Source organism: Macrobrachium nipponense, chromosome 45 (assembly GCF_015104395.2).
Source record: "Macrobrachium nipponense isolate FS-2020 chromosome 45, ASM1510439v2, whole genome shotgun sequence".
Classification (NCBI taxonomy): domain Eukaryota; kingdom Metazoa; phylum Arthropoda; class Malacostraca; order Decapoda; family Palaemonidae; genus Macrobrachium; species Macrobrachium nipponense.
This window is the reverse complement of record NC_061105.1, coordinates 50,814,109-50,829,540: the sequence shown is the minus strand read 5'-3', so window position 1 is coordinate 50,829,540 and position 15,432 is coordinate 50,814,109. Positions and strand designations below refer to the sequence as shown.

At 47.7% G+C, this 15,432-nt stretch overlaps 1 protein-coding gene across 3 annotated transcripts in view; it reads left to right on the top strand.

Annotated features, from left to right (window-relative positions):
* The first annotated feature begins 9,618 nt into the window (after positions 1–9,618).
* The window catches only part of LOC135214508 (zinc finger protein 239-like), a 51,357-nt gene continuing 45,543 nt past the window's right edge, over positions 9,619–15,432 (top strand). The window contains exons 1-2 of one of the 3 annotated variants that reach the window (XM_064248879.1): positions 9,619–10,197; positions 11,087–11,161. The gene's annotated coding sequence lies outside the window, so the exon portion shown is untranslated. Of the gene's footprint in view, positions 10,198–10,998; positions 11,162–15,432 lie in introns of all 3 variants that reach the window. The other 2 variants (XM_064248878.1, XM_064248877.1) reach the window with 2 other exon arrangements.

The following is a 15,432-nucleotide window of genomic DNA, read 5'->3' as shown; positions in this document are numbered from 1 at the left end:
CCTGCGAGATGGTGAGCATTTTGAACTTGTCGCAACGAATGGCCAAGTTTAAACGGGATAAGTCTAAGATTACCCTTCTTTTTTGTGAGCCTTTCTTTGGAACGCTGAACAAGCGCCCTTGAAATTTTAATCTGTTGACTCTCGCTATTGCTCCTTTCTGAAGGAGGTCCTCCGCATACTCCGTCAATTCTTTTGTTGGAAGTTGAAGGAAAGGTCTGGGTGGGGGCGGATTCGCAACCCAACTCCAACCCAGGCCTTTGGACCATACTTTGTGCCCATTTGCTGAATCCCCACCGTTGCCGGAAGAGAAACAGCCTCCCTCCTACCTTCAAGTTGTCATTGCTGCTGGTAACCTCCGCGGCCTCCCCGGAAGTGTTTTCCTCTATTAAGGGACCTTCCTGATCCTCTCTGACGAAAGGATCGCTTACCTCTACCTCCCCTGCCCTACCCGAGCGGTCATACTGCTGAAAGGCCTGGCCTTCGAACACTTGGTTGAAGGCTGGGGAGACAGCGTAAGAGGTGGAGGTTGAGGCTGGGGGGAAATCACGTAGATAGGCTGTGATTGAGCCTTGGAGGTAGAGGGTTGGGCCGCCTGCACCAACGGAACAGCCGAAAACAGGCTGGGCGAAGCGTTGTTGTTTCTTTTGGTAAGGCTGGAAACGTCTGGGTTTCCTCTGAGCCTTACCCCTTGCTGCCTGGTCTTGGCGTCTATTTTCTTTGCAGTGAAAAACCCCAACGATCCTTAAGGCTTTGGTTAAAAGCCTTGTAGCTTCCGCCTGGACCTCCTTTCCATTGCATCGGGGGAAGAGGTCTGCTCCCCCAGATGTTGATGAAAGCAACTTATTCGGTTCATGCCGAATAGTCGCTTCCTGGAGGACATGCTTCCGACAGTTCGTTCTGGACCGTGGGCGAACTCAAACATGTCAGACTGAACCGTTTGTGTCAGTGACTTGGTGAGAAGCTTAAAGAGTGGCTCGGAACCGTAAGAAATGGTAGCCACTTCCGTCATGGCCATGGTGTTAATAGACCTGGCTAGCCTAGTCTTGGCCTCAAACTCCGCCTGAATGAGGCTGTCCGGAAGTCTAGGCAGCTTCTCACCAAAACTGATCCATAGCACAGTCTGGTTTGAGTTTGCCCGCCGAAAAAGTGTTCGGGCAGATCTTCCCACAATTCTCCGAGTGAGGGGAGCAAAGGAGATGTGGGGTCTGCTTCCTTTAGCTGTGGTAACGATCTCCCCCTTCTGGGCCGCTGGGATAGTGACCGTAGCTATTTGGTAAGGAAGGGAAGCGGAGTTCCCTCTTTCCATTGTGAAAATGGTGAAGGGACTCTTAAAAGGTTGAATCTTCGTGTTTGAACAATCCATGTCCTCTAAACACCTGAGCCATTCTCTTTGAGCCTGGTCACGTGAGTAGAGGACTGTCTCTTTAGGGACCTTGTCATCTCTAGTCATGGCTGCTCAGTGAGTCTGGCGTAGCCAATGAACGGTGGCTGTAGACCCTCCGGGTAGAACTCGAAGTCCTCAATCCTTCGAGTACCACACTCCGGAATTGAAATAAGCCCGTCCTGGAAGGGGCGTATGACGCCACCCTCCAGGGTTCTTCATAGACAGGAGCAGAGAGTCATGAGGTGGAAGCTGAGCCATACCTGTGCCGAAAAGGTGGGGGAGTAGCTAGAGGAGCTGGCTAAGTTCGGCGATGATGTTATCCTGGGAGGAGATATCCTGTCGGACAACCTGCGATTTCAATGAAAAAGGCCCTCCAATCTTTGGATTCTTGGATGGGCACTAAGAAAGAGTTGGGAAAAACAGTATTCTGCATGCCTCCTTCCAAACTCCATGGAAAGAGAGGTATTTGGTACGGGACAGGAGAGACTATGGGTCTTTCTCTTCCTGCATCGGCAGACGCTGACTTTGCGAATCTAGTGGATGCCTCCAGACGACACTCTTTAGTCTCGGTCAGATCTACGTGGAGCATTTCAGAATTTAACCACTTTCTTAAGGGACTGTTCATCACTTTAGAAGTGTTCAATTTTCTGGATTGGTCTCTCGGAGTTCTGGCTAATAAGTCTAAGGACCCGGAATTTCTTAAAAACCCAGAAATTCTCCATAGCATCCTGTCTTGCATGGACAAGGCGGTACAAGACGGTTCGGGAGAAGTTACTTCCCTATTTGGTGCTGGTCTTCTAAAGAAGAGATCAGTTTATGGATCCCTTTTATCCAAAGCTGTTTCTTTTCTCCGAGCCAGAGGACAGCGTTATTGTTCGCCCTCTGCAGATCATCTGTTTCCTTCTTAGTTGGTGAAAGATATATCTCGCTCGCTAACTGAGAAGGCGACACAAGACCTCCTTGTCCAAACTTCTAAGAAGAGTCGTCCTGTAGTGTCGACGAATAAAAAGGACTCTCGTCCTCCTCAGCAGCCCTTTCGTGGAGGTGCAACGGCTCGTCCCCCTTCCAGGAAGAAGAGCTCTGATAAGAGAGGAAGGTCTTCCTTCAGGCCATTCAAGAAAGGAAAGTGACTTGATGACTTGGTAAGTTTCAGTCCTAAAGAAAGGATACGTAATCCCCTTCGAGGACAGTCCTCCCCTAACCTCTACTCCTCTGGAACTGTCAGCGAGGTACAGAGACCCTGTAATGAGAAATACTCTCCTTCAAATAGTGGAGCAAATGTGGGAAAAGGAGGCCATCGAACTTGTACAGGATCCACTCTCCCCGGGATTTTACAATCGCCTATTTCTAGTACCAAAGGCATCGGGGGAGTGGAGACCAGTACTGGACGTAAGCGCTCTGAACCGCTTTGTTCAGAAAAAGAAGTTCCGTATGGAAACGTCCGCCTCAGTAATGTCAGCACTTCGTCCAGGAGATTGGATGGTCTCTCTGGACTTGCAAGATGCATATTCCATGTTCCCATTCACCCCTCGTTCAAAGAAATATCTTCGATTTATGATAGGAGGCAAGATTTTTCAGTTCAGGGCTCTGTGTTTCGGCCTGTCTACAGCTCCACAGGTCTTCACCAACCTGATGGCGAATGTAGCGAGATGGCTTCACCTAGAGGGAATAAACATCTCCCTACTTAGACGACTGGCTGATCAGGGCCAAGTCGGAGATTCAGTGCTTGGAGGACCTATTGATAACAAGAAATATGGTAGAATCGCTGGGATTACTCGTGAACCTCGAGAAGTCGCAACTGATCCCCAGCCAGAACTTGGTCTATCTGGGGATTCAGATGGATTCTCGGGGTTTTCGGGTATTTCCTTCGTGAGAGAGAATCACTCGAGGTTTGTCAAGAATCTCGAGCTTCTTAGAGAGAGAGAGCAGTTCAGCGAGGGATTATCTGAGCCTTTTAGGGACTCTGTCCTCGCTAGAAAAGTTCTTCTCTCTGGGGAGGCTTCACCTTCGCCCTCTTCAGTTTTTCCTGAAAGAGGTGTGGAGTTGGAAGAACGGGACAAACTCTCCAGACACCTTCCCGATTCCACAAGAGATAAAAAATCACTTGAAGTGGTGGATCCTTCCTCTTCAGAAGAACGAAGGCGTGTCACTTGCCCTGCAGAACCCAAGCCAAGTGTTATTTTCCGACGCTTTGGAGTCGGGATGGGGAGCGACGCTAGGAGCAAGGAAGGTGTCAGGCACCTGGACAAAGGAACAGGTGTCCTGGCACATCAATTGCAAAGAGCTAGTAGCCATAACACCTGGCCCTTAAGATTCTTCGAGAGAGAGTCAGAGGCGGGGTGATTCAGATAAACTCGGACAACACCACGGCTCTGGCTTACGTACGCAAGCAAGGAGGGACTCATTCATTCTCCCTCTATCAGTTAACAAAGGACCTGTTAACCTGGACAGAGGAAAGAGGCATAACTCTCCTCACAAGATTTTTGCAAGGGATAAAAAATGTGAGAGCGGACAGACTAAGCAGGAGGTATCAGGTCCTTCCCACAGAGTGGACTCTACACACAGAAGTGTGCCGAAGTCTGTGGTCCCAGTGGGGGAGGCCTCACATAGACCTGTTTGCTACGTTCCTCTCCAAAAGAGTAGAGATCTTTTGGTCTCTAGTGGAAGATCCAAGAGCCTTGCAATAGACGCGTTTCTCCTGGATTGGTCGGGCCTAGACGCCTACGCCATTTCCCCCGTTCAAGATCCTGGGGGAAGTACTCAGGAAATTCGTAGCTTCAAAGGGCACGAAGTTGACCCTCATAGCCCCATTTTGGCCAGCCCAAGAATGGTTCACGGAGGTACTGGAGTGGATAGTGGACTTCCCCAGATCTCTACCAAGCAGAGCAGATCTACTCAGACAACCCCACTTCGAGAGGTTTCATCACAACCTCCCCAGTCTCGCTCTGACTGCCTTTCGATAGTGACTGCCTTTCGACTATCGAAAGACTTGTCAGAGCGAGGGGTTTTTCTCGCAAGGCTGCAGGCGCTATCGCTCGAGCCCGCAGATCTTCAACGAGAAGAGTATACCAATCGAAGTGGGAAGTCTTTAGGAGGTGGTGTAAGAGTAAGAAGCTGTCCTCCTCCAGTACCTCTATAGTTAACATTGCCGATTTCCTCCTTTTTCTGAGAGAGGAATCGCACCTTTCCGTGTCGACAATCAAATGATACAGAAGCATGCTGTCTTCAGTATTCAGGAATCGAGGGCTAGAGATTGCAGAGAACAAGGATCTACATGATTTGATTCGGTCCTTTGAAACTTCAAAATCAGCATCTCCTAGAACACCTAGTTGGAATCTGGACGTGGTCCTGAAATTCCTTACCTCAGATAAATTCGAGCCTCTACATCTGGCTTCCTTCCGCGATGTCACTAGGAAATGCTTATTCATGTTGTCTCTCTTGACGGCCAAGAGGACGAGCGAATTGCACGCTCTGGACTCCACAGTGGGATTCAAAGGGAGATGCGGCTATCTGTTCGTTCCAGACATTGTTTCTGGCGAAAAAAACGAGAACCCATACTAAACCTTGGCCCAGAAGCTTGAGGTATTAAAAAGGTCTATCTAACCTCGTAGGCAGAGAGACAGAGAGGTCTCTCTGTCCAGTTAGAGCTCTTAAATTTTATTTAGAGAGAAAGAATCAGATGGGAGGATGTCAACAAGGTCTTTGGTGTGCTGTGAAGGAAACCCCAAAAGACTCATGTCTAAAAACCGCCTTGGCCTTCTTTGTGAGAAGCGGTGATTACTGATGCACACAAAGAACTGCTCGGATGAATCCTTTGGTCTTCTAAAGGTTAAGACTCATGAGGTGAGGGCAGTAGCAACGTCCCTGGCGTTTCAAAAGAATATTGTCTTCTCCAAAAGAGTAGAGATCTTTTGGTCTCTAGTGGAAGATCCAAGAGCCTTTGCAATAGACGCGTTTCTCCTGGATTGGTCGGGCCTAGACGCCTACGCCTTTTTTCCCCCCGTTCAAGATCCTGGGGGAAGTACTCAGGAAATTCGTAGCTTCAAAGGGCACGAAGTTGACCTCATAGCCCCATTTTGGCCAGCCCAAGACTGGTCACGGAGGTGACTGGAGTGGATAGGGACTTCCCCAGATCTCTACCAAGCAGAGCAGATCTACTCAGACAACCCCACTTCGAGAGGTTTCATCACACCAACCTCCCCGGTCTCGCTCTGACTGCCTTTCGACTATCGAAAGACTTGTCAGAGCGAGGGGTTTTTCTCGCAAGGCTGCAGGCGCTATCGCCTCGAGCCCGCGATCTTCAACGAGAAGAGTATACCAATCGAAGTGGGAAGTCTTTAGGAGGTGGTGTAAGAGTAAGAAGCTGTCCTCCTCCAGTACCTCTATAGTTAACATTGCCGATTTCCTCCTTTTTTGAGAGAGGAATCGCACCTTTCCGTGTCGACAATCAAAGGATACAGAAGCATGCTGTCTTCAGTTTTCAGGAATCGAGGGCTAGAGATTGCAGAGAACAAGGATCTACATGATTTGATTCGGTCCTTTGAAACTTCAAAATCAGCATCTCCTGAGACCTAGTTGGAATCTGGACGTGGTCCTGAAAATTCCTTACCTCAGATAAATTTGAGCCTCTACATCTGGTTTCCTTCTGCATGTAACTAGGAAATGCTTATTCCTGTTGTCTCTCTTGACGGCCAAGAGGACGAGCGAATTGCGCGCTCTGGACTCCACAGTGGGATTCAAAGGAGATGCGGCTATCTGTTCGTTCCAGACATTGTTTCTGGCGAAAAACGAGAACCCATCTAAACCTTGGCCCAGAAGCTTTGAGGTAAAAGGCCTATCTAACCTCGTAGGCAGAGAGACAGAGAGGTCTCTCTGTTCCAGTTAGAGCTCCTTAAATTTTTTTTAGAGAGAAAGAATCAGATGAGAGGATGTCAACAAGGTCTTTGGTGTGCTGTGAAGAACCCCAAAAGACTCATGTCTAAAAACGCCTTGGCCTTCTTTGTGAGAAGCGTGATTACTGATGCACACAAGAACTGCTCGGATGAATCCTTTGGTCTTCTAAAGGTTAAGACTCATGAGGTGAGGGCAGTAGCAACGTCCCTGGCGTTTCAAAAGAATAATGTCTCTCAGGAATATCATTGAGACTACATATTGGAGGTGCAATTCAGTGTTTGCGTCTCATTACCTGAAGGATGTAAAAGTAACTTATGAGAAGTGCTTCTCTCTAGGTCCATTTGTATCAGCAGATACAGTTCTGGGTCTTGGAGCAAAGACTGATCCTTAAAATATTTTTATCTTTAATGTACATAAACCCTCTTGTCAGATATGTGCTTGGTTTCCTATTAGCAAGCGCACTGATGTCGCACGGGCGGCTGGTGTCATTGCTAGTAGGGGATCAGGGGTATGTATGGCTAGTAGGGGGGTACAAAATTTTTTTTTTAAGTTTTGTTATAAATGAAAGTGTATTTATGTTTCGAGTTTTTGGTTGTTTGTAAGGAGTTCGGGGATAACTCCTTGCAATCTTAGAACTAACATGGATGTTAGGATCAGGTGATCGGGATCGGTGTTGTGCTCCTTGAACAAGGTGTATTGTCATGTTAGTGGAATAGCACCCAATGACAAAGGCCTTTAGGCTCTGCCGAGTAAGTGGATAAGACCCCATTGGCAGACCCACAAGAACTCTTAGCCATAGATCAATATCTCGCTGAGGCTCTTGAGGCGAAGCAGACTCTTAGGCAGTAGCCACGAAGTCTTCAGCCTAATAAGGTAGGAACCAAGGTTTATTAATACCTACAACATATGTTGTTTACCTGTCTATTTCAGTAGTTAGCTGTCTCTTACCCACCCACCAATGGGGTGCTAATCAGCTAAGTATATATCTGGCAGAAAATTTGTGAATGTATAAAAATGATATTGTCATGATACAATAAAGTTTTATTACATACTTACTGACAGATATATACGATAATGGCCCACCCAGCCTCCCCTCCCCGCAGGAGACAGGTGGAAGAGAAGAATTCTGATTAGAAGACGGGAATGGTTCCTAGTCCTGCGACGCAGGGCAGGGAGGTAGATCACCTGACCTACCGGTAGCGTGTGCCGCGAAATTTGAAATTCTGTCGGGGACGACGGAGTCTATAGCTAAGTATATATCTGTCAGGTAAGTATGTATAAAACTTTATTGTATCATGACAATATCATTGTTATGATACAATAAAGTTTTGTACTACTTACCTGGCAGTATATACTATTATCCGGTGAGGAACAGGTAATGGGGAGGGGGGATGGTTTAAGGTAGCTTAAGATAAACTTACTAGTTTAACATAATAGATCTTAAACCTATAAAAACTCGAACGTACCGGACTAAGTCCAGTGCGTGGCGGAGTGTCGTAACTCAGCGAGACGGTGTGGTTAGAAGGGACCAACTGTATGCCCCGGTCCACCCTGCTGGGTGGACTAGCACCTTTCCGCTGGATGCCAGGTCTCCGGTAGTAAAGGAGCCCTAGTAAGGTGGGAAAGAGCGAGAGGACATACAGACTCGGGCTAGCAACGGAGCGACGGAGTAGCAACGGAGGGGGGAAAGGCCAGTCCCCCCCATCTTACCATCCGGCCGGACCGAGAAGCCGGAGAGGTCGAGTCCAGTCTGGTCTGCCCCGTCCCTCTACTCCCTCCGCCTGGGGGGAGGAGAGGGAGGCAGGCTCGGGTATGCGGAGCGAGCATGGGCAGACCGACCCACCCCCCCGACTCTATGGAAGAGCGGGAGGGGGGGGGGGGGGGAAGGTGACTGGACAGGTCGTCTGGCTGCCCGTGATCACTAGTGACCACGGGGCGGTAAGTACAAAACAATGGACAACAAAGCCTAGAAACATAACCAGCTGATCAGAGAGATGCTATCGGGAAGCAACTGAACTGAAGAGCGGTAGCATATAGGCCCTATGGGCCACAACCTAGGCTAAAGCAAAGCCAGACGCCTAACTAACCTAAACAAATATCATATAAAATAATTCAAATGAACAATTATGAAAGAAAGAAAATAAAATAGTAGGAGAGAAAATCCAGGAGTGTACGACTAACCCGAAGGAAAGTCTACCACTCAAAGCTAGCCGAGCCGATACTAAGAGCCGTGGCTAGGGTCTGGATGGAAGAGCCTACATAAGGTAAAAGACATGCATGCATGACAAACCGTGTAGACCGTACCCTAAACAAAGCGGCTTATGATTAAAATAGAGCGTACTAAGTAAGGGGATGTTCTGGGTATGGGCGACCAAGAACGAACCCACCACGAGGCAGAACCATGCTGCCATGCTTCCGACCTAGAGTTCGTATTATACCTAAAAAACAAAACGGCCAAATACGGGCTCAGGGCCGGAAAAAATCAAATAGCAATAAACACTTAGTACTTAACTTAGCTGCTGCGATGGCTGCACGCTCCATGATAAAGAAATCCAAAGAAAAGGGCACAAAAACAGAGTAAAAAGGGCCGTGTGTATCGTGTGCGCTAACTGAAAAGGATGGCCACCAGAGGCGCAGCAGTCGGCAGCATGGGATGGAGTAGTAGTAGTTGCTGCCCACTCTGTGGGGTCGGCTCTCCTCTTGGGGGGATTTTGTAGTGGGAGAATTCTATTGGCATTTGGCTCGTGGTAGTGGTTCTCACTCGCCATAGTGTTCATACCGACACCCTCTTGGAGGGTGAGCGAGTCAGTTGTACTGACCTTTTTCTTTATTTATTTATTTCTCTGGTATGTGTTAGTACATTTACCCTAGAAATAAATAGATAAAGGATTATTTCGCTGGCGACCACGAGCTGAGCCCAGAAATTAAAATGGCCCACCCAACCTCCCCTCAGGAGACAGGTGGAAGAGAAAATCTGATTAGAAAACGGGAATGGTTCCTAGTCCTGCCACCCAATGGCAGGGCGGTAGATCACCTAACCTACCTGTAGCGGGTGTCGCGAAATTTGAATTTCTGTCGGGGACGACGGAGTCTAAAGCTAAGTACAGTGGACCCCCCGTATTCGCGTTCTCCAGATTCGTGGACTCACACATTCGCGGATTTCTCTTGGGAACGTTTCCCTGCATTATTCACGGAAAATTAAAAATTCGCGCATTCGCGGTATTTTTTTCTATGATAAAATATCCACAAGTTCCTGGTTTTTTTGTGATGAAATTTCATCATAAAATGCACTTTTTGTGGTAAAACTATTAAAAAAACCAAGCATGAAAATTTTTAGTGGGTTTTTCTCGAGTTTTAACTAACAAAATAGGCTGTTTTTAGCATTTTCATAGGGGTTCCAAACATTCGCGGGTTCTAACTATTCACGGGGGGGTCTGGTACGCATCCCCCGCGAATACGGGGGGACCACTGTATATATCTGCCAGGTAAGTATGTACAAAACTTTATTGTATCATAACAATATCATTTTTCGACAAATTGTCATTTTTCGTTGTTCCTGTTGAGAGTAGGAGCAGCAAAACTTTAATACATATCAGTAATCAAAGATTACATTGTGCCTGGAACAACAATCGTATCGGACTTTTGGAAAGCATATAATTACTTAAGTAATGAGGGCTACGTTCACTTAAAAGTTAATCATTCCATCAATTTCGTAGATCCAGTGACCGGTCCCCATACTAACACCATCGAGAGGAGGTGCAGGGAACTCTGCGACATGATTCCTAGGTACGGCCACAGGAAGTACAACTTCGTCGGCTACCTATCAGTGGCATACTTTAAGATTCACTTTGAAGACCCCAAGATGAGGTTGCACGCGTTTCTTAAGGCAGCAGCAGATTTATACCCTCCACCCCTTTAAGGTCAGTTTCTTTACTTTTTCTATTTATTACCATCATCATATACAATTTTATATGTGTATTTACAAATTGAACGTCAAGTATAGAGTTCTCATCCCCTTCTTTCCATAGCACCACTTTTCCTCCCCCCCCTCCTGCAACTCCCTCATACCTGCAGGTGGAGAATATTACGTCACATTGGCCCGCCCCAGTTCCTCCTCATGTACGTCACTACTCCTCCCTGTGCATGTTATCTAAGCGACTTTGGTGACTTCATCCTACCATCCCTGTTCACGTAACTTGTGAAGTGCATAATCAAGTATTGAAGACACAGCTGCTTTTACCTTGGAAATTGATTTTTCCTACAGTTTTAGCCTTTTTGATGATGTAGTAGTAGTCTTGTGATATTGTTATTTATGTCCAATTAGCTACCTAACAATCAACCCCCACCCCCTTATACCAACTCAATCCTTGTGCACCCACCTGCCTGAGTGACCCACCTGCACTCAGCCGCTCCCTCCCGTAGAACATTTGGCTCCCTGGCGGCAGCATATCCCTTGGCCTCTACCAGAATGCAAACATGGCCACTTTGTGTATGAGTGTTGTCCCCCACCCAAACCCTGAATTCCCAAAGTCCCCCTTCATTGTTGGGTAGAGATACAATGAAAATAACAGTTGCCCCCCACTAAATAACTGCTACTTTGTCATCAAAAGCACTACAACTGTAGGAAAAATCAGTTTTCAAGGTAAAAACATCAGGGTTATGGGTGGGATAAATTGCCTGGGAGGAAGTTTGGCCATGTTATTGTGATATTTTTCTTTTAGCTTTTAGGGTAAAACACCACAGTGTGGACAAGCAAACACTGTGCCGTTGAGTGGTCACTTTCCCAAAAACTAACTTTAGCACTTCCAGTTTCCTGAATTAGATGCCAGTCATAACCCAACCAGCATGGAAACAACAGATCGAGACCTCTACTTTCCTCTCGAAGTAAGTGTTTTCTTTCAGGTCACAAAATAATGCCATAATTTCCGGTTAAACAGAAATTATTTTAAATCTAGCCATACGCTGTGCAAACTTACCTCCATGATGCTTTCAAAATTTTACTCTGAAACACCTTACATGTAGAAGATTGATGCCATCTCGATGTTTGCGGAGTCACTTGTGTCAATAAACTTCCCATTTCCTGTGCTAAATCCAGACACCACTTGTACCCATAGACGCTGGGTCACTTTATTCACAATAGTAATCTTAAATGACGAGGTGTATCGACCTCTGGATGGGAAAACATGTCGATTGTTTGGGAAGAAGACAAAGAAGGGTGCTGTAGATAGCATTTAAATAATAAGTTAATGACCAGAACAAGGTCATGAATTGCATATTTTCATACAATCAACTTACCTGTCAGATATATACATAGCTAAGACTCCGTCGTCCCTATGTATATATCTGCCAGGTAAGTATGTATGAAACTTTATTGTATTATAACAATATCATATTTAGACTATTCATGATAATTCATTTGAAAATATTCGTTTTTGTAAAAGTAACCAGATTCCTGACACCAATTTCATCGGTTATGCCGTGATATAGCTATGGTGTTGCCAATTGTTTGTTCCGACACGTTATACAAACCCTTGGTCCTTTACATAAGGAATTACTATTCAGCGCCAGCTAGACCGGTCGTAAGATTTACTAACAAGGTAGTTAGGCAGTATGTGCTTGTCCGATGGTCTGGAGTCCCTCCCGACAGGAGGTAAACATATCACTTTGCTTTCGACCGCTGTTGGGTGAAGACGTGTGCTCGCCTCTCTGCCCGCCTCTATTGTGAGATTACCAAAGCTGATTACCTCATTTGAACCTGTTTGTGTTAGAATACTATAGTGTGGAAGTAAATGTAAGTACTACTCTGTATTAATTTTGTTTTCATTATTTGTGGAAGTGCATCGCTGATACAACATGCAGTCCCACAAAGTGGAGAAGCCCGCTCGCCCCCCATCCAACTGGAGAGTCTGCCCTGGAGTGGGAGGCCGTAAGTGTGGGGCTTTTAGGTCCAACGAGACTGTGGACCCTCATCCCTTATGTTCAAGATGCCGAGGACGTGAATGCGCTCGGTTTCTTACTTGTATTGTTTGTGTCTCTTGGTCAGAGGAGCAATGGGAGTTGTACGAAAAGAGGCCGCCAAGGTGTCGTCAGAAAGCTCTCCCTCGACACCTTTGGTGACCGACACGTCATCATCTTTCCTTCCTCCTCGTCAACTCCTGCGGATGGCTCTCTCCCCTTTGGGGGACGTGTCCCCCTCCGCCTCTTCGCTTGATTTGTCGAGTGCAGAGGAAGGAGTGCGCTACCCCGACCTTGAATTGTACTTGGGGTCTTCTGTCCGTTCAGGGTGGGATTCTTCCCCCTCTGAGCGAACAGGAACCTCCTCCTATTAACCTGACTGTTGCTTCTCCAGGTGTGTCTGCCTCCGCGGGTGAAGATCTCCAGCAGGTGTGGCAATCTTTGAGTCTTCTGGGCATCCGAGTATCCAGGGGCTGATTCATCATCTGGCTGCAGCCCCGGTCACTCACGAGGTGGAGACGAGGACAACCACAACCTTGTCGACACGAGGTTATGCCGCTCCACCGCACCTGGTGCACACCCAGCACGTGACTACAGTCACCCATTCGGCTGTGGTACAAGCCCTGCTGCCGTACGTGCCCCGGAGGGAGATGTTACCTCCTCCACCTAGGTTTGCTGTACTCTCCCCGCCCCTGACTTCGAGTACCCAAAGAGCTCTCCCCTGGACTGTCCTCCTGTAGCTGTCGCCGTACATGCTGCCTCCGTTCCTGCTCGTGGAAGTGCTGCCGCTCCCGCAGGTCCCTCCGGACAGGTGGAGTTGGGCCATGTTACCACCGCAACCGCCCCAGCTCCATCCTGGATGGAGGACCTGTCTGCTGTCCTGAAGAAGCTGGTGAAGAAGAAGTCCAGGAAGAGGAGGAAGGTGTCTTTGTCTTCTTCGTCATCTGCGTCGTCGTCTTCTGCCGCCTATTCCCCTTCAACTTCCAAGGCCTCCCAGCCGAGGAAGAAGAAGGTGGCCTCGCCCCCCCTAAGAAGTCTTGCTCAGAGACTTCTAAGGGTCTGTACCGCTCCGGTGGGAAAGGTGGGTCTTCCGCTGGTCCTGGCGTTCCTCTGGGAACAGGGCCCTTCTCTCCTTCCTCAGGGAAGAAGAAGACGGGGACCGTAGAGGTACCAGCTACTGCTGGTACGTCTGCTCCCGGCTCCAGAGGTTCCACCTCCGGACCAGGAACCGTCTCGGTTGGTCGCTCGCTCGCGTCACCGAGCGTACGATCACCTACCGGAGATTGTGCAGCCAGGAACCAGACGTCCGAGCATACTCGCCGTCAGGATCTGGGCACGGAGCGGAAGGTTGGCAAGAATAGCTCAGGTGACTCTTGCCAGACCGGCAATCGCTCTCACAGCGATCCCCCGGTTCCCAGGGTTGACGTGACGGTCCCACCAGACCATTCACGTCTGGGAAGAGGTCTCCCCGGTCACCAGGACCAGCCTCGGCTGCTTCTGGTACCGTGGCGCGTCATGAGGACGGTGCTCGCTCTCACCGTGTTAGCGGACACTACCGGTCACCCGACCGTCGCTCCCACCGGGACCGAACGGCTTGCACAACTGGTAGAAGCTCCCCTGATGCACAAGACCGACACTGCTGTCCTCGGTCCAGCGCTTCTCCGCATGGAGACCTCTGGTCCAGACCTGCAGCTCGATCGCCACCGCCGGCTGGTGTTACGAACCGGGAGAGGTCCGCTTCAAGTTCGATATTATGATAAACAAAAAGAATTCAACACCAACAGTTGAAACTGGGGATACAAATATAGAAAGATACACAAACAGAACAAAGGTTTATTTACAAGCTCACTAACAAAGATAAATGCAGAATGGTTTCTCCTATTTTCATAACAAAAGTAAAATCTTACATTGCGTGAACTGGGGAAACAGTGAGGTAATGAAAATACTTGCTGGCCAGTTGTTCCGACACGGCATACAAACCTTCGGTCCTTTTACAATAGGAAGGCACTAGCGGCAGCTGGATAGGTCGTAAGCTTTCGAACAAGGGGTTCGGTAGTTAACTGCTTGTCCGACAGCGCGCGCGCCAAAAGCGACTGGGAGGTAAACAAATCACTTTTGCTTTCGGCCTGCTGGCGTGTAGACGTGTATCATCGCTCTCTGCCCGCTTCATCGTCGTTGCTTTCGCATGGTTGTGTTTTTCTTTTTCTATTTATCTAGTGAAACTGAATTGTAAGTACAGTCTTTATTATATTTATTTCCATTGAATTCAATTGTGAATAAAAGGATCTTGGTTTTCTCCACGCCCTCCGATTACCCGAGTGCCGGGACTGAAGGGCGTAAGTGCGGGAATTCATTTTTGTTCATGAAACTTACCTGAGATTATATATATAGCTGTATTTTCTGAAGTCCGACAGAATTTAAAAATTCGCGGCACGCAGTGGGCGGCCAGGGGTGGTATACCCATTCCCGCCGCTGGGAGGCGGATATCAGGAACTATTCCCATTTTTTCTATTCATATTTTTTTTCTGTCGCCGGTCGGTAAACCAAACTGTTTACAGACCTCCGCCTAGGATTTTGAAACTTCATTAGTTCCACTTAAGATCCTATTCCTAATTATTCTTTCGATTATTAACTTGGATTTGTGGCTAGGCATACGCTATCGTAAATTTTTTCATGCATTTGAGTCTGAAGCTAGTTAGCCTAGTTTCAGACTTTGTTGTCTGCATGGAAGGTGAGGCTACCGTAACTTTCGGTAGACACTCGCCTTAGTATATATGACGTTTACATGTTTTCTTTGCATAAGGTAATTAGTGTAATGTGTGACTGATTACGGAAGAAGGAGGATTCAATTACGCATTTTAGAGCGTGTTAGAAAATCAGGAGTTTTCCTCCACAGTAAACAAAGTTAGAAATAGAAAAATGAACCTTCTAACCTACTGTAGATTTTATTTTGCCTAACCCTGTGGTATGGCTTACGAGCCTAGAATAAGTGTCTGCTAAAGGATTACATCAAGTAATCTTAGACTAAAGTGCTCGCTCTCCAACCAGTGTTGTGAAGTGTAGTGCCCCTTGTGTTGTGGAGGGGGCGTCAGATCGCCCCATAATGCCTCTAGGCCTGGACCTCTGTCGGACTCCCAGGACTCAGGGAGAGGGCATGTCGAAAGCCGCAAGAGGGTTACGGGGGCTCCCCACCGATCTGG